This window comes from Chiloscyllium plagiosum, unplaced genomic scaffold (genome assembly GCF_037043375.1).
Source record: "Chiloscyllium plagiosum isolate Xiang-an unplaced genomic scaffold, Cpla_swu_hap1 HiC_scaffold_25, whole genome shotgun sequence".
Classification (NCBI taxonomy): Eukaryota; Metazoa; Chordata; class Chondrichthyes; order Orectolobiformes; family Hemiscylliidae; genus Chiloscyllium; species Chiloscyllium plagiosum.
Window position 1 is genome coordinate 25,593,780 of NW_028270163.1, and position 25,071 is coordinate 25,618,850.

Here is a 25,071-nt window from a genome sequence, read left to right on the forward strand (position 1 = left end):
TGTGTACTTATCAGCTCTGTAATGAACTGAGCAAGTAATAGAGCCAACTATTCAGACAGGTAAAATGGCTGAGCAAAGTAGGACATTTTTCTCAAAGACCACAATTGTCCCAGCGTTACATTTATGGCCATATACGTTTCAAAACAAATAAGATATTCTGTCAAGAGTCTCACAGCTGGAAATGCTTCTTAATTGTCACAATTGTTTAACACCGGAGAATGCTATCATAATTCATAGACAGTACTCATGTAAAATGGGTTTAGATTAGATTACTTTACAGTGTGGAAACAGGCCCTTCGGCCCAACAAGTCGACACGACCCGCCGAAGCGCAAACCACCCATACCCCTACATTTGCCCCTTACCTAACACTACGGACAATTTAGCATGGCCAATTCACCTGACCTGCACATCTTTGGACTGTGGGAGGAAACCGGAGCACCCGGAGGAAACCCACGCAGACACGCGGAGAATGTGCAAACTCCACACAGTCAGTCGCCTGAGGCGGGAATTGAACCCGGGTCTCTGGCGCTGTGAGGCAGCAGTGCTAACCACTGTGCCACCGTGCCGCCCACAAACCTGTGTGTAAACCTGGTTATAAACCTGTGTAAACTGAAAATTGTCATAACTTCACATATACATTCTTTTAGAAAAAATATTCATGGGATGCGAACTTTGCTGGCTAAATGTAATATCCATGCGGAATTGCCCAGAGAGCAGTTAAGAATAGACCATACATTGCTGTTGGTCTGCAGTCACATATGGGCAAGATAAAGAGAAGGATAGCAAATTTCCTTCCTGATAGGACATTAGTGAACCAGATGGGTTTTCACAATAATGGTTATATGGTTGCCGTTAGGCTTGAATTTTATGGAATTAAAATTTCAGCATGATAGGATTTGAAGCCAAGTCCCCAGAACATTAGCCTATTAAATACATTGAGAGGGGAGGGAATGGCCTAGTGGTATTGTCACCAGACTTAATGTGGTGACCCAGGTAAAGGGTTTTGGGGACTGAGTTCAAATTCTTCGATGGCAGATGATGGAATTCGAATTCAACAAAAATCTGAAATTATGAGCCTAATGATAACCATGAAGCCATTGTCAATTGATGGAAAAATCCATCTGGTTCACTAACATCCTTTTGGGAAGGAAACTTCTGTCCTTACTTGGTCTGATCTATATGCAACTCCAGACCCACAGCAATGTGGTTGACTCTAACTGCCCCCTGGGAAATTAGGGATGGGCAATAAATGTTGGCCTGGCCAGTGACACCCACATCCCGTGAACAAATTAAGATTACTTTTAGTAGTCACTCAGAAAGTTATCTCACAGCGTTCCCCCAACCATACCTCCCCTAGAGCTTAGAACACCCTCAAAACCCCACTCTGCCACCTATCCAAGCACTGGGCCACCCCCACACACTGATATACAACCTCAGTCTGTCATCAACTGTAATGCATTAAACAACTCACCAAATAATAAATATTCAACGCAATTTATGCATTTAGAAAAACATTACAAGAAAAAAGGGAAAATTTAAAGGTTGGTACTTCAACTGATGTGTTTAATAGCTGTTATTAGTTATGATCTCTATAATGTTTGGATCTTTTAAAGACATGAATACAAATTGTTGTTGTCAGTTTGTTCCTGGGATGATGTTCCTTTTCTGTACAGTGTTGCTCACAAGGTGAGCGATTGAACAGAGCAAGATGCCAGTGATGGTTTAAGGACTACGACAGCATGTCAAACCTTTGGTGCTAGTTGTTTGAGTGTAAGGTATTTCTTTTCTCACATTTCAACAATGATGCATATCCTTAGCAGTGAACTCACCCTGGTGACAAATTAGGCAAAACCTTTGCTAAATAATTCACAAATTCAACAAACAATTGCATTGTATCCACATCCACTGGTGATGTATTTCTGTTACAGCTCTCAGCTTATTAGCATCGAGAATTGTCTGGAAGTCCAAATCCTCATCCTTCCCATTACATTGGGCTCCCAGCTACATTTGACCTCTTGATAAGAGTGAGTATCATTCCATCATATACTCTCAAATTTATCTTTCAGGGTTTCATTTTAGTTGGTCACTGTCTTGAGCCACTTTACACAGAGATTTATGAAGCTCATGAGGTTGCACAAGGCAGCAGTGTGTATCAGACACATCACATTCACTTGATGCCCTCCTCTGCTGTCATCAGTCTAACAGTCACAAACCATTTATCACCTTGGGACCTGACAATGCTAACCTGTTGCATGTTGTAAAGTGATTCATCTGAATTATTGGTTGACATCTCCCTAGGAGCCATCATTACCAACCAGTTTTGCCTCTTTTTTGTTGAACAAGTGAAATAGCGATGAGCTATGTTCATGGTAATGTGAAACTCTAGTTGAGGTTTGAATGCCAGCCATTCCTGCTGGCAAGATAGGAATTCCAATTGAAGGATGTCCGCGATAAACCAGAATTTCAGATCGGTATCTCTGGAATAGCTGCATGCCTTCTGGTCCATTGACTGCACCAACCAATCAGACGGAGCTAGGTCATACCAGAACACAAACTCACAGGCAGGCCAGCAGTGATAGCTGCAAGCATGCTTGTCTGTGAGCTGAATGAGTAAGAATTCATAAACATTTTTAATGTGGATGAACTGGACTGTTTAACTGCCTTTTACCAGGTTGTTGTATCATGTTTAAAGATGAAATATATAATGGTGAAACACAAAGCAAGGAATGGGGCTTTGCCCTGTTCAATTCCAACATTGGATGGCACCAAAAAAACTGCCACTGCTTGTGTTCAGAAAATCTAAGAAGCTATGTTGTTCTGCAAATGTGAAAATGTTAGTGATTAATTCAGTAAATGTCTAGCAAAACTAGTTGGGTGATCTCCAACTTTGTATTGGATCATTCAGTTCAGAAGAGGTCCTTAGCCCCATTGTGTCTGCATTGACAAAAATAATCTACTCTAAAATCTACAGTAGTCCCACTTCTAACATGTTATATTTCTAGTGCTCAAAGTAATTTTTAAAGTTTGTGAGGTTTCCCATTTCAATTATCCTCCCAAACAATGTATTGTAAGGTTTGCACCATCCTCTGGGTAAAAGCACTTTTCCTCAAATTCCCTTTAAACCTCTTGCCTTTCTCTTTGAAAAGTTTGCTCCCTTGTTATTGATCCATTCAAGTAAGGGAACAGCTGCTTTCTACGCCCCTCAACCTCATACACTTCTATCAGTTCTCCTCTCAGCATTCTCCACTCTAAAATAAATGAGCCTAGCTTCTCTTCATAGTTAAACTGCTCCAGCCCAGCAACATCCTGGTGAATCTCCTCTGCACCCTTCCAGTGCAATCACACCTTTCCGAGAACATGGAACATTACAGCGTAGTTCAGGCTCTTCGGCCCTTGATGTTGCGCGGACTCGTAAAACCAGTTTGAAACCCATCTGACATACACCATTCCATTTTCATCCATATGTTTATCCAATGACCATTTAAATGCCCTTAAAGTTGACTTACAGAACAGTATGGTGACCTGCTGTGGCCTAACCAAATGTCTGTACAGATCCAATATACCTATCTGCTCTTATAACAACACCTCAAATGATAAAGGTAAGTGTCCTGAATGCCTTCATTAACTTGGTAACCTGTCCTGCCAGCTTCAGGAATCTGTGGACAAGCAGCCCAAGATCCCTCTGTTCCTGAGCTTCCTAATGTCCTGCCATACATTGAGTACTCCCTTCAGTTGTTACTTAAATTTTATCTACCGCTGATCCGTCCTTCTGACTAATCCATCTGTACCCTCCTGTAAACTAAGACTTTCTTCTTTACTGTCAACCATCAGGCCAAACTTCATGTTATTCATAAACTTACTTATCATCTCTTCCTCCCACCCCCACATTTTCTTCTATAGCTTTTATATATACTTTGAGATGTTATTCAGGACTTTGGACAAAATGCATCAATTGACGAAAGGGAAGATTATTACCCTGATAACCGTGAAGAGCTTGGCAAATGCCCATCTGCATGCCCACCTGAACTTGAGCTGAAGCCTCAAATGCCTTTGAGATTTTCTAGGATTTTGCACTGCAGCATGGAAATCTGTTTGATTGCAATCATGTCTGATAGTGGAGTCAGCCACAGACATTATTCCAAACGGAAAAGATTGCTTTTACGCTGCACAGTCAAGTCATTGTAACATGTAAATAAATTGAAAAAATAAGATATTTTTCACATATTTACTGCTGAGTTTTAAAAATAAAACGTACAGCATATTTAAAAGCTAATCAATTTATATTGGGATTTCCTCAGCTATCCTAAAGCTCTGCTGGTTATTAATTTATTGGTGGCCCCTCTCCAAGTTGACTTACCACAATTTTACTATATTTGCACTTACGATTCAGCTTCTTGCAGTTAGGCCACTGCTTTCCCTAGACTGGACATCCTTTGATGTCTTATATGGTGTCCTTTGCATTATTCACATTCTGTATTTTGGCCTAGCGATTTCTGTTGACCCTACTAGAAATATTTTATCCTTTTACCAGTATGTGTCAGCCTGGAATGTTTCTTAGCATAACTCAATACATTGTCTGTTCAGTGTTTAATAATCTAGAGCTGATGATTGACTATCTCAGAGCTTCTGCACATGTCAATAGCTTCCTTGAGAGTATGTTTCTCCCCTCTCAAAATGTTGTGTGCTCATGGCACGATTTCTAATGCCTAGACTATCCCTTTTCTAATTAGATCATCTCTTAATTGCCCAAATTTACAGGATTCAGTTGGATGTGTCAGTGCCATCACATAGTTCGCCTCTCCCTTTCTATCCTAAAATTAAACTCATATCATTTAGAAGTAGAATTATACAGGCTCCAGTATATGACTTCAAATCTCTTCTGTTTGGTCCTCTGCTCCTCAGTGAGATCTAGGGTGTAACACAGTTTATAATACCCCTTCCCCAGGTCTGATAACAGGATTGCAACTCCAAGTTGTTCAATTTTTAAAAAATTCTATAGTTTGCCACTGAGACAAGGACAACATTCAATTCTGTTGGTTGTCTCCTTTTATCTCAGTAGTAGACAGACTGACTAAATCATATGAAGCCATTATGTTTGTCCAACACTTCAAACTTTGTAGTGCCAATTCTTTGTTGCCTTTTTTGAAAATATTAGCTCGCTTGTCTTACAGCTCTGAAAATCCATAAATTTCAGGTGGACAGCTCTGACATTTTATTTCAAGTGACATGATGAATGGCTGCCAGAAACAAAAGTGAAATCAAGTTACAGCAGTAGTAAAACTCACATGACTACTGCAAGCCAGCCAATACGCAATGCTGGAAAATGGGATGAGGAGAGATGGGTGCCTGAAGGAGAGCACAGACATGATGGGCTGAAGGAACTTTTGTCATTGTTGTAAAAACTCCATGACACTGTGGCTCAAATCATATCAGGATTCAGACCCAGTTTGGGAGCAATTTCAAAATGGTGGTCGTTGAGGCCCCCCTCTAGATTCTGACACCTCCAGGAAAACCATAATAGGTGGAGGAGAGGAGGGGAGTGTATTTGTCTCCAATTAACAGCATAGTAAACTCCTTCAGGAGCTTGTTAAGAGGCTGTAAGGTGGCACTGTAATGATTAACAAAGATCTTTGTGATCCCAAACAAAATCAGCTACACACATTATTAGTGCACAGCTATCAGGTTTGCAACAAGCCAATGGAAACGTTTTGAACACTTAAAATCATTGGGCCTACAGGAATCCTGGGCCGAGTCAAGCGCAGTAGCCGAGTTTTGCCACATCGCATTTCACTTCAAGGCTTAATGCTGCCTGCCCATTTAAGGAGTTGCTTATCTTCGGCAGGTCCCAATATGGATGATTCCATCCTTTGCTGCCAGTACCATGTCGACACATCCTCCCTTCTGGAGGTGGTGTGGGCAGGTGGTGAGATAATTACAATGAGAGCATCTATATTCAAAAGTAGCACGGCACGAGTGATGGAAATGGAGGTGCTGGGACAGGACCCGCAATTCATCTGGTTGTTGGGTTCCTGGTTCAGCTTTGAAGTCCCACAGCACGAGGTGGAACACAGGAAAGGAAACCACGTACTGATTACCACATCCTGCATCTGCCTCCTCTCACCCCAGCCCCTCCCAACCCACTCAGCTGATTCAGTACTCCTCCATTTGGAGGGTTGTAATTGTCCAGAATGCATTCTGGATGGGGTACTTCAATGTCCATCACCAAGGGCGACTTGCTAACACCAACACTGTCTGAGTCCCAACAAATATCTACCTACAGCAGGGGGGATGGGAAACCAATATTAGGGAAAAACCTACTGGACCTTGTCTTCAGTAATCTACTTGTAGTAGACACATCTTTCCATTGTAGTGCAGTTAGGAGTGATAACTTTGCAATTACTTTGGAGACCAACCTCCATCAAGTTTCAAGATTTAAAAATATCAATTAACTCAAGACTCAAGTCATCACTAGTAGCTGAACTGTACAAATGAAAATCTATCATCTCATAGCCTCGCATATTCCCCACTCTACCATGACCATAAAGCCAGGGAATTGACTCTGTTTAATGACATGTAAGAGGGTGTATCAGAAGCAGTACCAGGCATTCCTGAAAATAAGGTGTCAACACAAGACCATTTTCATGTCAAGCAGTGGCAGCAGCATGTGATAGACAAGGCTAAGTGATCCCACAACCAACAGATCGGATCAAAGCCCTCCAGTCCTGGCAAATCCATCTGGGAATAGCAGTATACAATTAACTGGAGGAGCAGGTTCCATAATCATACCTATTCTCAATGGTAGGGAATCCCAAAACATCAGTGCAAAAGGGAAGGCTGAAGCATTTACGGATCACTTCAGCCAGAAGTACTGAGTAGCTGGTCCAACTTGGGCTCCTGTTTTGGTCCCAGCATCACCAATGAATCTGACTGGCTCCATATAATACCAGGAAAAGGCTGAAGACACTAACTATCGCAAAGGCTATGAGCCAGATAACATTCTGCAATAACACCGAAGATTTGTTCTCCAGAACTAGCCTTATCCCGAGCCGAAGTGTTCCAGTACAGCTTTGGCACTGACCCAGCCATGTGGAAAATTGCCTGGCATGACTTGCATATAAAATGCAGAGTAAATCCAATCTGGCCAATTACCACCACATTAGGCTACTCTTGATCATCAAAGTGATATAAGGTGTCATTGACAATATTCTGAAATAGCACTTACACAGCATTAACCCGCTCACTAACACTCTGTTTGGATTCTGCCAAGGCCACACAGCTCCAGACCTCATTAAATCCTTGGTCCAAACATGGTCAAAGAGAGCAGAACTCCAGAAATGAGGGAGAGTGATTAACCTAGACATTAAAGCAGCATTTGACTGAGTATGGCATCAAGGTTAATTCCAAACAAAATTAATAGTCACAGGCACAAAACAAGGCTCATTGTAGAAACTCAGCATGGATTGTAAAGGGGAATTCAGAGAATTCAGGGGAATTTGACCAATTTGGTAGATTTTTATAATATATTTTGATCTCTGCCAATAAATTCTGTATTTGTATCTGTGCGTTTCTCTCTTACTACACCCGACAAAGGGACTACATTCTGAAAGATTGGGATTTCAAATAAACCTGCTGGACTGTAACCTGGTGTCATGTGATTCTGACTATAGCCAAATGAAAGCAGCAAGGCCGTTGAATTCAACCTGCTGCCGCTGAGTGGCCAAACAACTGACTGTTCATATTCTTACTTTATATTATGAATTCTTATTTTACCAATCTAACTTGCCCCACCCTAATCTGTATTGATGTCTGTGAACTTGGTGTGTGTGTCTAAGTCTGTGCAACAATGCATTTAATTTGTTATACTTCGAGGTATAGTCATGTACAGCACAGAAATATCCCTTCAGTCCAACTCGTCTATGCTGACCAGATATTCTAAATTAATCTAGTCCCATTTGCCAGCAATTGGGCAAAATTTCTGTAAATCATTCCTATTTGTATTCCCATCTGGATTCCTTTTGAAATGCTGTCATTGTACCAGCCTCCACCACTTCCTCTGGCAGCTCATTCCATACACACACCACCCTCTGCATGAAAACGTTGCCCCTTAGGTCCCTTTTAAATCTTTCCCATCTCACGTTAAGCCTATGCCCCCTAGTTTCCCTCCCCTGGGGAAAAGACCTCAATTTCACTCTATTCATGTCTTTCATGATTTTATAAACTTCTAGGGTCAACCCTCAGTCTTTGGCGCTCCAAGGACAATCTCCAGCCTATTCAGTCACAGCGCCAGAGACCTGGGTTCAATTCCCGCCTCAGGCGACTGACTGTGTGGAGTTTGCGCATTCTCCCCATGTCTGCGTGGGTTTCCTCCGGGTGCTCTGGTTTCCTCCCCAATCCAAAAATGTGCAGGTCAGGTGAATTGGCCATGCTAAATTGCACGTAGTGTTAGGTGCAGGGGTAAACATAGGGGAATGGGTCTGGGTGGGTGTGCTTCGGCGGGTCGGTGTGGACTTGTTGGGCCGAAGGGCCTGTTTCCACACTGTGAGTAATCTAAAAAAAACTAATCTACAGCTCATACTTAATCAGTTTAAATGTAACAAAGCAAAGATCTCTGTTTTTTAAACTCAAAGCTTGCTTGATTAATTATTTTATAATCACAGCACGCAAACTGTTAAGCTATAACTGAATTAGCAATTCTATCCTTCTCAAACAAAAGGAAATTTATTGCAGTCAAATGAGCAGAGGCCAAACAGCAGTCTACACCAATTCAATTGTTAAATTTAAATCCAAGACACGCGAGGCTTCTTTTTCAGCAAAGGGTATCGGGGTTATGGGCTCAAGGCAGGCAAATGGGGTGAGGCCACAGATCAGTCAAGATCTTATTGAGGGGTGGAACTGATTCGAGGGGCTGAATGGTCTCCTCTTAACAGTTTGCGTGCTGTGATTATAAAATAATTAATCAAGCAAGCTTTGAGTTTAAAAAACAGAGATCTTTGCTTTGTTACATTTAAACTGATTAAGTATGAGCTATAGATTAGTTTTTTTTAGATTACTCACAGTGTGGAAACAGGCCCTTCGGCCCAACAAGTCCACACCGACCCGCCGAAGCGCACCCACCCAGACCCATTCCCCTATGTTTACCCCTGCACCTAACACTACGTGCAATTTAGCATGGCCAATTCACCTGACCTGCACATTTTTGGATTGGGGAGGAAACCGGAGCACCCGGAGGAAACCCACGCAGACACGTGTGAGATTTGTTTACAAATTTACCTGAATCTTAAGAAAAATCTAATGGTGATGAATTAATAAAGCTGAATAATCTACATCAAGGCAGGGCTTACTGTGTATTCTCAACTTACAGTTACACAGATTGAGTCTGGTATATGGCACTGTATTCACATGTTGAGAAACCCATGGTAGCAGCTCCCTGCCTGACCCCATCTGTGTTATTTTTACAAATTTGGTTGATGAGTTGTTGGCACCACTCATTAAGCCATTGTTTATTGCCCATCCCTAATTGCCATTGTTAGACTTGTTAGACCATTTCAAGGTGGGTAGCTAAGTAATAACTGCATTACTGTGGGTCTGGAGTCACAGAGGAGCGACATGGTAGTTCAATGGTTAGCACTGGTGTTTCACAGTGCCAGGCACCCAGGTTCTATTCCAACATTCTCCCCATGTCTGTGTGGGTTTCCACCAGGGGCTCTGGTTTCCTCGCCCAATCCAAAGATGTGCAATTCGGTGGACTGGCCATGCTAAATTACCTATAGTGTTCAGGGATGTGGAGTTCAGATGTGTCAGCCATGGGAGATGCAGGTTTAAGGGATAGGGTAGGGGGATGGGTCTGGGTGGGATGCTCTTTGGCAGGTCGGTGTGGACTTGTTGGGCTGAATGGCCTGTTTCCATGCTGCATGCATTCTACGATTCTATTTTATCCTGTCATTGTGAAATACTTCTGTGTCCCTTCTTGAGATTGCTCTTGTTAACCTTGCGATTTAATTATTCATAATCACTCCACAAATGTTCGAACATAAAAGGCTTTCCATCTCATCGACCTGAACTTATTAGTTTAAATACACACAATGTCTAACAGCTTTGATAACACTCTTTTGAAAAAATAGTCATACCAGACTCAAACAATTATCTTTGTTTCTCTCCCTACAAATGCTGCCAGACCTGAGTTTTTCAAACAGCCTATGGTTGTTTCAGATTTATAGCATCCTCAGTGCTCAGCTTTTATTCAATATTTAATGTTATATTTACACAAGGTGCAGTATCTTGTAATTTTAACTTCAGTGGGCTGTTAAGCCACCAGCTCTATCTCCTATAATGACTGCTCTTCTTCCTTGGCAACTTTTTCATCCTCAGTTTCTTGTCCAAGAGGTACTCTAGTTACACAACATCTGGTCACAAACGTCTTTCCCAATCTGTTACTCTCCGATCCCCATTTACCATATTAGCTTATCTTTCTGTCTCTGTACATCTGTGTTTTTGTTTTGAGTCAATCCATGGTCAAGAACCTGCACACAAATGATTGGTGCACAAAGGTTACCAATGCTATGTTGGGACAGAGTTGTCTTTGCATAGTATCATCTGTGCCTGGACAGTCCTATTTGGAGTACACTCTACTTACCCCAGATAAGAAGGGGACTTAAAAAGGTGTTCTTGAAATAGATGCCCTGCTGTCTTGTTTGTGAAATCATATCCTCTGGGATTACTATCTTTGTGATTAAACAAAAAAAAAATTTGAAATTTTGCAACTTGGAATGTATGAACCCTTATGGATAACCTCAAGAATGACGGTCCAAGAAAGAAGAATAGCAATTGTATCACAAAAAAAGTTATCCGGACTCCAGATGCCCATCATTGTTGACAGTGAGAGCTGATTTCCTGGAAAACAATAGCTTTAAAAAAAACCAAAAGGGCTATACACATTCTTGACTACATATCCAAGGATGAACAGGCTGAAAGTGATCCATGTGCCCATCCAGTTGGTTTCACCATCCATAAAGGATGATGGATGTGCTGTTAGAGCTCTTTAATTATAATTATATAAATGAAAAAGTTTTGACACTTCACCTGCAGACTGACCATGACCAATATGCCACTGCCATCACTGCTTATTTCCTGACTCTGGACTCAGATAACTCACCTTCCTCTGTATACACTCAGATTTGTCTGTACGGTCCTCATACATAATTATTTACTGATGTTGGTTCTCTCTCATTTTGAAGGATATGGAGGTGTTGGTTTTGGATTGGGGTGGACAAAGTTAAAATTCACAACACCAGATTATAGTCCAACGGGTTTATTTGGAAATACAAGCTTTCAGAGTGCTTAAGATGGATAGCTAGTGGGGCAGGATCATAGAACATAGAATTTATAGTAAAAGATCAAGGTGTCATACAACTGATGCGATTCATTGAATAAGTCTAGGTTTAATTCTTGTATCAGTACAGAGTCTTGGGAACAGGGAGAGGTGCAGCATAAGGGTCTGACAGGGCCTTACAAGAATTATTGAAGAGTATGAGTAACAACTAACTTTGATGCTATAGATCATGTGGGGAGGAGACTATGCATGGATTTGAATGGATCTGAATATATTTCTGTGATGTTGTATAAAGTCTACAAATATGTAATAAACTAGAATCTGTTAACATATAGTAGACTCTGTCAGCTCTACTAGTTAGAGCCTTAAGATGGATAGCCTCCATTTGGAGAAAGTGAGGACTGCAGATACTGGAGACTAGGGTCAAAGAGTGTGATGCTGGTAATGTACAGCCGGTCAGGCAGCATCCAAGGAGCAGGAGAGTCAACGTTTCAGGCTTAAGCCCTACATCAGGAATGAGGTTTGTGGGCCAAGGAAGTTGAGAGATAAATGGGATGGGGCTGGGGGAAGGTAGCTGGGAGTGTAAAAGGTAGATGAAGGTGGGGGTGAAAGTGATATGTCAGAGAGGAAGGTGGAGTGGATAGGTTGGAAGGAAGATGGACAGGTATGACTGGTCAAGAGAGCGGGGTGGGGTGGCTGAACACCTTAACTCCCCCTCCCACTCTGGCAAGGACATGCAGGTCCTGGGCCTCCTCCATCGTCAAACCCTAACCACCCAATGCCTGGAGGAAGAATGCCTCATCTTTTGCCTTGGGACTCTCCAATCACACGGGATCAATGTGGATTTCACCAGTTTCCCCATTTCCTCTACCCCCCACCTTATCCCAGTCCCAACCTTCCAACTCAGCACTGCCCTCGTGAATGGTCCTGCCTGCCCATCTTCCTTCCCAGCTATCTGCTCCACCCTCCTTTCCGACCTATCACTTTCACCCCCACCTTCATCTACCTGTCGCATTCCCAACTCCCTTCCCCCCACTCCCATCTCCCTCCCATTTGTCTCTCAGCCCCATTGGCTCACAAGCCTCATTCCTGGTGGTGGAGAGCTTATGCCCGAAACATTGATTCTCCTGCTCCTCGGTTGCTGCCTGACCTGCTGTACTTTTCCAGCACTGTGCTCTTCGATAGCCTCCATTCCAACTCTTACAACAGTCTGCTATCTGTCATAACAATATGGAGTGAATATGTTACTGAGGTTAAGGTCAGGAAGGGTTAAAGAGTCTGGTGCCTGGGCAATGTGTGGGATATGTGAGAGCTTAATACTGGGGGGGTGAATAGGGAGAAAGAGGGCTAGTGGTAATGGGGCAGAGGTGGTTATGGTCTGTGGCTGGAGAGTACTAGAAAATAAGGAGGAAATTAGGATGTTGGAATTTTTTTTTAAAATGCTACAGAGTTGTATGTAAAAACCACGAACACGCAAATGAGAAGTAGGACTTAATGCAAGACTAAACAGTGGCAAGATACTAATTCTTCATTTACCCATCAAGTTTGCAAAGTTTACAGCATTCAAATATGGTATTAAAAAGCCAATAATGAAATATAAGTATCATTATCACTGAGAACGTATACATATCTAATCGCTAGAGTTTTAAAAACTTAACACTCATCCCGGTATAAGGTTGACTCAGGGCATGGTGAAAAAGGAAACATTGTAGTCAACTGGTGAACAAGCTTGTGACCACATACCTAGTGTGGGACAGAAATGCAAGTTAAGAAATCTGAGCAAAGTCAGGTGAGTGACAAATTAAATGATTTTAAGTGCTGTTCCCAACCAGAAATCTGCATGCAGAACATTTGACTGTTGAAATCAAATGAAAGTATGGTTTTCACTCTGTGGATGTGTAGAACATTCCCTCAGTCCTACTAGATGCACATGTGTAAGTAAAGTATAACACAGATTTAAGTTTACACGTAATCCACTTTCAAAAATGGAAGTACAGAGATATGAATCAAGAGACAACACAGGAAGCTACAACCAGGAGTATGTATGGGGCTCTTGTGGCAGTGGTAGGTGTTCCTATCTCTAAGCTAAGAGTCCAGAGTTCAAGGCCCATCTGCTCCAGCGGTGTGTCCTAACATACATGAACAGTGATTTTAAAAATCTATAAACTCTAGTCAGGAGGCATAATCATGGTGTGGGGACTCAAGTGTGAACAACAGGCAAAACTTGCAATAAATTAGAAGTCATAGAGTCAGAGATGTACAGCACAGAAACAGACACTTCAGTCCAACCTGGCCATGCCGACCAAGTATCCTAAATTAATCTAGTCTTATTTGCCAGCACTTTGCCTATATCCCTCTAAACCATAGTGGTTCATGCACCCATTCAGATGCCTTTTAAATGTTGTAATTGCATCAACCTCCATTCCCCCTCAGCCTAAACCTATGCCCTCTCATTCTGAACTCGCCCAACCCAGTGAAAAGACCTTGTTTATTTACCCTATCTGTGCCCCTCATGATTTTATACACCTCTATAAGGTCACCCCTCAGCCTCCAACGATCCATGGAAAACAGCCCCAGCCTATTCAGCCTCTCCCAATAGCTCAAACCCTCCAACCTTGCAATATCCTTGTGAAACTTTTCTGAACCCTTTCAAGCTTCACAACATCCTTCCTATAGCAGGGAAACCAGAATTGCATTCAGTATTCCAAAAGTGGCCAAACCAATGTCCTGTACAGCCATAACATGACCTCCCAACCCCTGTACTCAATACTCTGACCAATAAAGGAAAGCATACTAAACACCTTCTTCAATATCCTATCTGCCTGAACCTCCACTTTCAAGGAACTATGAACCTGCACTCCTTTTGTTCAGCAACACTCCCCAGAATCTTACCATTAAGTGTATAAGTCCTGCTCTGATTTGCCTTTCCAAAATGCAGCACCTCACATTTTGCAAAATTGAACTCCATCCTTGGCCCATTGGCCCATCTGATCAAGATCCCGTTGTACTCTGAGGTAACCTTCTTCGCTATCTACTACACCTCCAATTTTGGTGTTATCTGCAAACTTACTAACTATGTTCACATCTAAATAATTTAGATAAATGATGAAAAGCAGTGGACCCAGCACCGATCCTTGTAGCACACCACTGGTCACAGGCCTCCAATCTGAAAAACAACCCTCCACCACCACCACCCTCTGTCTTCTACTTCCGAGCCAGTTCTGTATCCAAATGGCTAGGTCTTCATGTTTTCCACGAGATCTAACCTTGCTAACCAGTATCCCATGGGGAACCTTGTCAAACACCTTACTGAAGTCCATATAGATCACATCTACTGCTCTGTCCTCATCAATCCTCTTTGTTACTTCTTCAAAAAGCTCAATCAAATTTGTGAGATATGATTTCCCAAGCACAAAGCCATGTTGACTATCCCTAACCAGTCCTTGCCTTTCCAAATACATGTACATCCTTTCCCTCAGTATTCCCTCCAACAACTTGCCAACCATTGATGTCAGGCTCACTGGTCTATTGTTCCCTGGTTTTTCCTTACCACCTTTCTTAAATACTGGCACCATGTTGGCTAACCTCCGGTCTTCCAGCACTTCACCTGTGACTATCGCATCTTCCAACTTTCTCACCAAGTGCCCAGCAATCACTTCCCTAGCTTCCCACAGAGTTCTGGGGTACACCTGATCATGTCCTAGGGATTTATCCACATTGATGGGTTTTAAGACATCCAGCACCTCCTCCTCTGTAATAAGGACATTTTTCAAGATGTCACTATCTATTTCCCCACAATCTGTATCTTCCATGTCCTTCTCCACAGTAAACACTAACGCAAAATACTTGTTTAGTATCTCTCCCATCTCCAAATCAACAGCACATAATGTTGCTCACGGGAAATGACGGCACAGCTTAGAATTCAGAAGAAGCAGAACTGGAGCCTGGAAGATGTCACATGGTTATAATCATTGCTCCCCTTTTAAAGTCATATACAAATTACAGCATAACAACTCTCTCAGTTTCCATCAAAAAACGATGGAATTGGAAATGTTGACAGGAGATGTGCACTGATATTTTAAAAATTGACAAATTCTGGCTCATTTTGTATATCATGGAGGTAAAAACTGAAGTGTGACTAATATTAGCGGAGAAACAGAAAATGTTTGGACCAATAAATATGGACAGTATTTAAATTATGAATTTGTTCACTATTTTATGATAACATTAACGTGTGTATTTAACAATAGTGTGAGAGATGAGGAACTGTGTCATGGGAGTGGAATGAGTCTCCTTGAGGCGCGACAGTGGAGACCCTCTGTAGTATCTCCAGCTCATTAGGTGACTCGGAACAGGAGGTAAATCTCCTCTCCGAGGAGTCGCAGGGAATGCTGCAGCGGTTTGAGGGAGTGAACTTGATCTCAGGTTAAACGGGTAAGGTGACCAGCATTCTCTCCGAGCTCGCCATACACTCTGGATCCCTCAGGATTGGCATCTGGCTGTCCATTCATCCCAGTATTGACACTGAAGCAAGTGAGGACTGCAGATGCTGGAGATCAGAGTCGGGAGAGTGGTGCTGGAAAAGCACAGCAGGTCAAAAGCCCTTCATCTTAAGCCGGAAACGTCGATTCTCCTGCTCCTCTGATGCTGCCTGACTTGCTGTGCTTTTCCAGCACCACTCTCTCGACCCTCACAAATAGAACAAATAGAAAACATGACTTCTCCGAAGAAAGGTAACACTTTAAATAAAACTAAACACCGGCAAAGTCGAACACATCTGTCTGGATTATACGCACCAACATTGTTTCAGGTGTAGTTTAATTTGAACCAAATGCAGATATGTTGAGCTGTCCCTTGCTTTCCCGCTGCGACATAATAAACGGGTCAATGTTTCACACTCAAACTGCGCATTTGCAGTTCCGAGGGTTTCTTTATCATCGCACGATTTAGCTACACTTCTGATACCATTTTCAACAAGAGACATCAGCGATGTCCCACAACATTCCTACCACTTTCTCGTTTAAATTTGCGCACCTCTTCTTTAAAAAATCTTGTTTCTCTGTTTCAGCACCTTTGCAACCACCCCTGGGTACCCATTTCACACCTCAGGGGTAAAACTAATGCAAAGTCAAAAGCATAACCCACCGCTAGACAATTAAAACAACAGGTTCACACTAAAGCAGTGCTTTTTGTTACAAACAAAAACCAGATAGAAAACATAAATGGCTCTGGACTGACCCGTTCAATCTGTCATCTTAAATTTGCAGTCGTTTATAACTTCCAATCCCAACTGTGGATGTAGTGAGTAACAGCAATTTCCAAACTACCTCGGCTTGAAATCGTAAAAGTCATAGAGTCACTTGAGCTCGGTCAGAGAAAGTCCCGCCTACACCGCCGGGCGCACCGGCCATTGGAGTAAACTCCCAATGTCAATTTCTCATTGGTTTAACCTGGCCTCAATCAATCCCATTTCGGGAAGTAAGTTTAGAAAATAAAATGACCGGAGTGAACCGCCGTTGTATCGCTGTGCTGGGAAAATCCAGAAAAGAAGTCATTGAAATAGATTCAGAGTATTCGAGGTTATTAATCATTTCTGGAATTAGCGAGCAGGTTCAGGCAGCACCTATTGGAGAGAAAAGCAAGGTTAACGTTGTGAGCGGAGCCCTTTTGATCAGAACTGGGAAAAGTTGGAGATGTAATCATTTGTGCGCAATGGTGAGTGGGTCAAGGACAAAGAAAGATCAGTGATAGGGTAGGAGTCCGGAGAGATTGCTTCGCAGAACAGAGCCCAAGCAGAATACTGGGGCAGTGCCAGAAACGGAATCAAAATCGGGGGTAGGTCAGCCTCTGGGACTCAGTATTGTTGCAATCATTCATCCAGAAACCTGGAAAATGCCTATAATTAGATAACGAGACACTGTTCCCAGAGTTAAAGTTGAATGTCACTGCAGCAGCGCTAGCCGCAGGCAGAGGACAGGGATGTCAGTGTGAGTGCAAACGGGAGAACTGAAATGACAAGTAACTTGGGGTCATGCCTGCTGGTTGCACAGAGATGTTATCAAAGTCATCTAATCGAGGTTAGACTTCTGAATGCAGAAGAAACCCCATTATGGGGAGCAAGTACAGTAAAATCAATTGAACGAAGTACATATAAGTTACTGCTTCACAGGAGGGCGAGGTAGTATGTGAGGCCTTGTATTTAGAATCCCTACAGTGTGGAAACAGGCTGTTCTGCCCAACAAGTCCAAACAGACCCTCCGAAGAGTATCCCACCAAGTCCATTCTCCATGACTCTACATTTACCCCTAACTAATCCATCAAACCTAGACACTATGGGTAATCTAGCATTGCCAATTCACCAAACCTGCACATAGCGTTGTAGAGATGTACAGCACACAAACAGACCCTTTGGTCCAATTTATCCATGCCAACCAGATATCCTATATTAATCTAATCTGACTTGCCAGCACCCGGCCCATATCCCCCAAACCCTTCCTGTTTATATACCCATCCAGATGCCTTTTAAGTGTTGCAATTGTACCAGCTTCCACCACTTCCTTTGGCAGCTCATTCCATAAATGTACCACCCTCTGTGTGAAAAAGCTGCCCTTAGGTCTCTTTTATATCTTTCCCCTCTCAACATAAAACTATGCACTTGAGTTCTGGATTCTCCCATCCCAGGGAAAACACTTTGTCTATTTACCCTATCCATGCCCCATGTGACTTTATAAACCTCTATAAACCCCTGAGCTTCCAAAGCGCCAGGGAAAATATCCCCTGCGTATTCAGGCTCTCCCTATAGCTCAAACCCTCCAACCCTGGCAACATCCTTGTCAATGTTTTCTGAATCCTTTCAAGTTTCACAGCATCCTTCTGATAGGAAGGAGACCAGAATTGCATGCATCATCTTTTGGATTTTGGGAGGAAACCCTTGCAGACACAGAGAGAATGTGCAAATTCCACACAGACAGTCACCTGAGGCTGGAATCAAACCCAGGTCCCTGGTACTGTGAAGTAGCAGTGCTAACCACTGAGCCACCATGCCATATTGTGAGAACAGAGGCAGGAAAAGGACAGGTATTACATCTTCTGCATTTGTAGGGAGAATGTTGAGGGCAAGGAAAGAAGTGATTGAGGAGTGGACCACAATGTCAGAAGGAAATGGTACCTTCATGGAGCTGAGGGGGTAGGGAGAGTTGGAGATGTCTTTGGTGGTGACATCATACTGGACCTGCCAGTAATGATAAATATGGAAGCTGCTGAGGTAAAAGATGAGGACAGGGAATACCCTTATGTGGCTCTGGGAAGAAGCAGAAGGGATGAAGAGAAGATGTATCATGAATGTAAACTTGGACCAGGGAAAGGGTGAGGAATTTTCAATTGAGGAATTGCTGATATGGAAAGTTACATCATCAGCACAAATAAGAAAGAGGCAGAGATACTGGGAGAATGGAATGGAATCCTTACAGTGCATACGGCAGTAGAGTCAAGCAAACTGTGACTGTCAGTAAGCCTATAATGAATATTATTAGTTCAAATGCTTTCCTTTATTGGTCAGAGTATTGAGTATAAGAGTTGGGAGGTCATGTTGCAGCTGTACTGGACATTGGTTAGGCCACTTTTGGAATATTGCATGCAATTCTGGTTTCCTTCCTATTAGAAGGGTGTTGTGAAATTTGAAAGGGTTCAGAAAAGATTTACAAGGATGTTGCTGGGCTTGGAGGATTTGAGCTATAGGGAGAGGCGGAACAGGCTGGGACTGTTTCGTCGGAGGCTGAGGGGTGACCTTATCGAGGTTTACAAAATCATGAGGAGCATGGATAGGATGGGATGGGGAGTCCAGAACTAGAGGGCATGGGTTGAGGGTGAGAGGGGAAAAATATAAAAGAGACCTAAGGGGCAACTTTTTCATGCAGAGAGAGGTACATGTATGGAGTGAGCTGCCAGAGGAAGTGGTGGAAGCTGGTACAATTTCAACATTTGAAAGGCATCTGGATGGGTATATGAATAGGAAGGGTTTGGAGGGATATGGGCCAGGTGCTGGCAAGTGGGACTAGATTAGATTATAGGTTAGGATATCTGGTTGGCATTGAATGGTCTGTTTCCATGCCATACATCTCTATGTCTCTATGCTCTGTCACTAGAAATGGAAGAAATTAAGACAAGGAGGGAGAAGGATAGTTGGAGAAGGAACGTGTGAAAAGTGGAAATTGGGAGCAAAGTTGATGAGCTTTTTCAATTCAGGTTAAGAGCAGGGCGTGTCATTGATATACATCAATATAGAGGCAAAAGAGTTGAGGGAATGGGCCTGAGTAGGACCAAAGTGAGGAACGTTTCATGCAAGCTGTACAAAAGGCAGCTGCTAAGACCCAAATGGATATATTAACACCTTTTGATTTGGAAGAAATGAGCTGAATTCATTGAGAATTTTTTCAATGAGAGATGCCACTGACTTGAAACATTGACTCCGTTACTCTCTCCACGGGCCGTCTGCCCTGCTAACTAGTTTTTGCAGCTTCTTCTTGTTTCTTATTTCCAGCGTCTACAGATATCTGTTTTGGATGTAGGTTTGCTCACTGAGCTGAAAGGTTCATTTCCAGATGTTTCATTACCTAACTAGGTAACATCTTCAGTGGACCTCATGAAAATTCCTGCTTTCTGTTTATATGTTTGGGTTTCTTTGGGTTGGTGATGTCATTTCATGTGGTGATGTTATTTCCTGTGGTGAAGTCACTTCTTGTTCCTTTTCTCGGGGGTGGTAGATGGAGTCTAACTCGATGTGTTTGTTGATAGAGTTCCGGTTGGAATGCCATGCTTCTAGGAATTCTCGTGCGTGTCTTTGTTTGGCTTGTCCAAGGATGGATATGTTGTCCCAGTCGAAGTGGTGACCTTCCTCATCTGTATGTGAGGATACTAGTGAGAGAGAGTCGTGTCGTTTTGTGGCTAGTTGGTGTTCATGTATCCTGGTGGCTAGTTTTCTACCTATTTGTCACAGTCCTTGCACAGTATTTTGTAAATGACATTAGTTTTGCTCATTGCTTGTATAGGGTCTTTCAAGTTCATTATCTGCTGTTTTAGTGTGTTGGTGGGTTTGTGGGCTACCATGATGCCAAGGGGTCTGAGTAGTCTGGCAGTCATTTCCGAGATGTAGGGTAGGGTGGCTAGGGTTTCTGGACATGTTTTGTCTGCTTGTTTGGGTTTCTCGCTGAGAAATCGGCGGACTGTGTTCATTCAAGTATTCAAAAAGAATGGGTACCCAATTACACTGGAGCTTGGTCAAACAGCAACAGGAAAAGGCACCTCAGTGCTTGCAAAGCTGTAATATGAACACCTCTGACACTGTATCTATGATGCAGTATCATGTCAATTTGGACTGAAGTCAATCTGCACATTAACTTTCTAAATGACAGCTTGATTCAGACACTTACAATTGATTTCAAACTAGTCAGTGAATCACTATCAGGATGAAACTAAGATCACCAGCAAAAGGCTAAAGGCAGTTATTTTATTATAAGTAATTCGTTAGGTTGCTTCAGGGACAGTGGCAGAATCTGAATCCATAATAACTTTTAAAAGGAAAGCGGATCAATCTGTGTGAAAAGGCAATCAGATAGCAAGAATATTCCTTTCTAAAAACTAGGCCATATATAATGATCATTTCTGTACAATTGATCATTATGTTACCAGCATGATATGGAAACCATGTCATATTTCTGTAAAGCTTCTTTGTTAGGTCATAAGCTATTCGCATTCTTCCTTTCTCAGAAATGAGAAATTCATAAAGTGATTTTTAAACAGACAAATGAATTTTACAAGTATTGTAAGTACATGGTTACTTCATTATGTAGTCTTTTGAATTTTTAGTTGCGCAAGGTTTCACAGTCTCTAGATTATGTAAGATAAGCATAGTAGTGAATTCAGTTTTAAAATAATTCTGTGAAATCCTGTTGGTGTGCTTAGACTGTTGAACCTGAGGCAATTTTCAACACAAACACAACCAGACCTCCTTGAGTTCTGTTCAGAGCTTTAAAAAATTCTTCCTTCATGTTTTAAGTCAACATCAAAATACCCACAATTGAGTTTTTCAATTACCGATTGTAACTCACAACCGATCCAACCAGCAGAGTTGCACGCAATATTCCAAAAGTGGCCTAACCAATGTCCTGTACAACCACAGCATGACCTCCCAACTCCTATACTCAATGCTCTGATCAATAAAGGAAAGCATGCCAAATGCCTTTTTCACTATCCTATCTACCTGCAACTCTACTTTCAAGGAAGTATGAACCTGCACTCCAAGGTCTCTTTGTTCAGTAACACGCCCCAGGACGTTACCATGCAGTGTATAAGTCCTGCCCTGATTTGCCTTTCCAAAATGCAACATCTCACATTTATCAAAATTAAACTCCATCTACCACTCCTCAACCCATTGGCCCATCTGATCAAGATCCAATAAATTGTGAGCATCACTGTTCAATGTCAACAACAACTTGGATTTATATACCACTTTGAACACAACAAAAAATCTGAAGTTGCTTCACAGGTATACCAAAGCAAATTTGGGCACCTAACTGTCTAAAAAGGTTTTAGGAAAGTGATCAAACAGATTCCTTTTAATGAATAAAACAAGAAACTGTGAATGTTGGGGATCTGAAACAAAAACAGAAATTGCTGGTGAAACTCACCACATCAGGCAGTATCTGCCCACTGGTCCTCACCTACCACCCCACCAATCTCCATGTACAGCGCATCATCCGCCGTCACTTCCGCCACCTCCAAACAGACCCCAGCACCAAGGATATATTTCCCTCCCCTCCCCTATCAGCTTTCCGTAGAGACCACTCCCTCCGCGACTCCCTTGTCAGATCCACACCCCCCACCGACCCAACCACCACTCCCGGCACCTTCCCTTGCAACCGCAGGAGGTGCAACACTTGCGCCCACACCTCCCCCCTCACTTCTCTCCAAGGCCCCAAGGGAAACTTCCATATCCGCCACAGATTCACCTGCACCTCCACCCACATCATCTACTGCATCCGCTGCAGCCGGTGTGGCCTCCTCTATATTGGGGAGACAGGCCGCCTACTTGCGGAGCGATTCAGAGAGCACCTCTGGGCCACCCGGACGAACCAACCCAACCAACCTGTGGCACAGCATTTCAACTCCCCCTCCCACTCCACCGAGGATATGCAGGTCATTGGACTCATCCACCGCCAAACCACAACAACCCGACGGTCGGAGGAGGAGCGTCTTATCTTCCGACTGGGAACCCTCCAACCGCAGGGGATGAACTTGGACTTCACCAGTTTCTTCATCCCCCCTCCCCCCACCTTGTCTCAGCCGGATCCCTCCAGCCCGGCACCGCCTTCCTGACCTGCAGTCTTCTTCTTGACCTCTCCGCCTCCATCCTACTCCGACCTATCACCCTCACCTTGACCTCTTTCCACCTATCGCGTTTCCAACTCCCCTCCTCCAGGTCCCTCCTCCCTACCTTTTATCTTCTCCTGCTGAACACTCTCTGCTCATTCCTGAAGAAGGGCCTGTGCCCGAAACGTCGAATCTCCTGTTCCCTGGATGCTGCCTGACCTGCTGTGCTGTTCCAGCAATAAAGTTTCAACTTTGATCTCCAGCATCTGCAGACCTCACTTTCTCCTCTGTGGGAAGAAAGCAGAGTTAAGGTTCTGAGACCTGTTGAAGACTCACTGGACTCAAAAACTGGACCTGATGAGTTTCTCCAGCAATTTCTGTTTTGATCCTTTCAAGGAATGTCTTGGAGTCATAGAGATGTACAGCATGGAAACAGCCACTTCAGTCCAACCTGTCCACGCCGACCAGATATCCTAAATTAATCTATTTCCTTTTGCCAGCACTTGGCTCATATTCCTCATAATCCTTCTTATTCATATACACATCCAGATGTCTTTTAAATGTTGTAATTGTACTAGCCTTCAGTACTTCCCTTGGCAGCCGATTCCATACACGCAACACCCTCTACATGAAAAAGTTACCCCTTAGGTCCCTTGTAAATCTTTCCACCCTAAACTTATGCCCCATTTCTGGACTCCCCAACTCAGGGAAAGGACCTTGTCTATTTATCCTAAACATGCCCCTCATGATTTTATAAACGTCTATAAGATCACCCCTCAGCTTCCGATGCTCCAAAGTCAACAGCCCCAGCGTATTCAGTCTCTCCCCTATAGCTCAAAATCTTCAACCCTGGCAGCATTGTTGTAAATCTTTTCTGAACCCTTTCAAGTTTCACAACGCCCTTCCTATAGAGGGAGAGCAGAGTTGCACATAATATTCCAAAAGCCTTCTTCACTATCCTATGTACCTGTGACTCCACTTTCAAGTAACTATGAATCTGCACTCTAAGGTCTATTTGTTCAGCAACACTCCCCAGGACCTTAACCATGAAATGTATAAGTCCTGTCCTGATTTGCCTTTCCAAAATGCAACATCTCACATTTGCCAAAATTAAACTCCATCTGCCACTCCTCAGCCCATTGGCCCATCTGATCAAGATCCTGTTGTACTCTGAGGTAACCTTCTTTGCTGTCCACTGCACCTCCAATTTTGGTATCATCTGCAAACGTACTGACTATACCTCCTATGTTAACATCTAAATAATTTAGATAAATGATGAAAAGCAGTGGACCCAGCACCAGTCCTTGTGGCACACCACTGGTCACAGGCCTCCAGTCTGAAAAGCAACCCTCCCCCATTACCCTCTGTTTTCTACCTTCGAGCCAGTTTGGTATCCAAGTGGCTAGTTCTCCCTGTTTTACATGAGATCTAATCTTACTAACCAGTCTACTATGAGCAACCTTGTCGAATGCCTTACTGAAGTCCATATAGATAATTTCCACTGCATTGACCTCATCAATCCTCTTTGTTACTTCTTCAAAAATCTCAATTAAGTTTGTGAGACATGATTTCCCACACACAAAGCCATGTTTACTATCCCTAATCAGTCCTTGCCTTTCCAAATACATGTACACCTTGTCCCTCAGTATTCCCTCCAACAACTTGCCCACAACGTATGTCAGGCTCACTGGTCTGTAGTTCCCTGGCCTTTCCTTACCACCTTTCTTAAATAGTGATACCGTGTTGGCTAACCACCGGTTTTCCAGCTGCCTACCTGTGACAATCACATCATCCAAATATCTCACCAAGGGACCCAGCCATCGCTTCCCCAGCTTCCCACAGAGTTCTAGGGTAGACCTGATCAGGTCTTGGGAATTTATCCACCTTTATGCATCTTAAGACATCCAGCACCTCATCCTCTGTAATATGGACATTTTTCAAAATAAGTATATGTTAGTGCTCTGAGGTTTGTTTTCGGACATTTTGTCACCATGTTTAGGTAACTCCGTGAGAGTCGGTGAAATGCTGGTGGCATGTTCTGCCTCTCTATTTATAAGTCCTGGTTTCTTAATGTGGGTGATGTAATTTCAGGTTCTTTTTTTCAAAGGAAGGTAGATGGGATCTAAGTCAATGTGTTTATTGATGGAGTTCTGGTTAGAATACCACGTCTCTAAGAATTCTCCTGTGTGTCTTTGTATCGCCTGTCCTAGGATGTGTATGTTGTCCCAGTCAAAGTGGTGTCCTTCTTTGTCTTGACATTTTTAAAAATGTCACCATCTATGTCCCCACATTCTGTACCTTCCAGGTCCTTCTCCACAGTTAACACTGATGCAATATACTCGTTTAGTATCACCCCCATCTCACACGGTTCCAC

General features: G+C 42.9%; 1 protein-coding gene across 3 annotated transcripts in view; it reads right to left on the bottom strand.

Moving 5' to 3' along the window:
- The window catches only part of pik3r6 (phosphoinositide-3-kinase regulatory subunit 6), a 101,754-nt gene extending 85,058 nt beyond the window's left edge, over nucleotides 1-16,696 (bottom strand). For all 3 annotated transcript variants that reach the window (XM_088000526.1, XM_043714585.2, XM_043714584.2), the window contains exon 1: nucleotides 16,569-16,696. The gene's annotated coding sequence lies outside the window, so the exon portion shown is untranslated. The remainder of the gene's footprint in view (nucleotides 1-16,568) is intronic.
- Nucleotides 16,697-25,071: the final 8,375 nt, after the last annotated feature.